An 822-nucleotide genomic window follows, 5' to 3' on the forward strand; every position below is an offset into this window, starting at 1 on the left:
AATTGTGGAAGCATCATCCAAAAGCCCACCATACATGCCAACAACTTTGAATTAAAATCCCAGCTCATCACCCTTGTTCAGAACAACTGCTCATTTGGAGGAAGTGCCCAAGAAGACCCCAATCAACATCTAACCACCTTCCTGAGAATATGTGACACTGTGAAGTCTAATAGAGTTTATCCAGATGTTTATAGACTACTTTTGTTCCCTTTTTCACTCAGGGACAAAGCCTCTAAGTGGCTGGAATCCTTCCCGAATGAGAGCTTAACAAATTGGGAAGATGTGGTGAACAAGTTTTTGGCAAGGTTCTACCCTCCTCAAAGAATCAACAGGCTGAGAGTTGAGGTGCAAACATTCAGGCAATAAGATGGTGAAACTCTCTATGAGGCATGGGAGAGGTTTAAGGACTTAACAAGAAGATGCCCACCGAACATGTTCAATGAATGGGTTCAACTTCACATTTTCTATGAAGGTCTTTCTTATGAGTCAAAGAAGGCTGTAGACCATTCATCAGGGGGCTCTCTAAACAAGAAGAAAACCATTGAAGAATCCATAGATGTTATTGAGACGGTAGCTAAGAATGACTACTTCTATGCTTCTGAAAGAAGCAACACTCGAGGAGTAATGGAGCTGAACCACATGGATGCATTGATGGCTCAAAATATGATGATCACCAAGCAACTAGCAGATCTTACCAAGAAGGTGGAAGAAAACCAAGTTACAGCAGTCATCACTTCATCACCAGCTTAAGAAAGAGTGAATGTAGGAGAAAAAGGTGACTGGGAACAAGCCAAGTATGTTGGAAACTCACCCAGACATATC

At 41.8% G+C, this 822-nt stretch overlaps 1 non-coding gene across 1 annotated transcript; it reads right to left on the reverse strand.

Moving 5' to 3' along the window:
• Positions 1–330: 330 nt before the first annotated feature.
• LOC127742938 (small nucleolar RNA R71) lies at positions 331–432 on the reverse strand. Its single transcript, XR_008004287.1, has one exon. It is a non-coding gene; the product is annotated as a small nucleolar RNA R71 (small nucleolar RNA).
• Positions 433–822: the final 390 nt, after the last annotated feature.

The sequence above is a fragment of the Arachis duranensis genome, chromosome 1 (genome assembly GCF_000817695.3).
Source record: "Arachis duranensis cultivar V14167 chromosome 1, aradu.V14167.gnm2.J7QH, whole genome shotgun sequence".
Lineage (NCBI taxonomy): Eukaryota > Viridiplantae > Streptophyta > Magnoliopsida > Fabales > Fabaceae > Arachis > Arachis duranensis.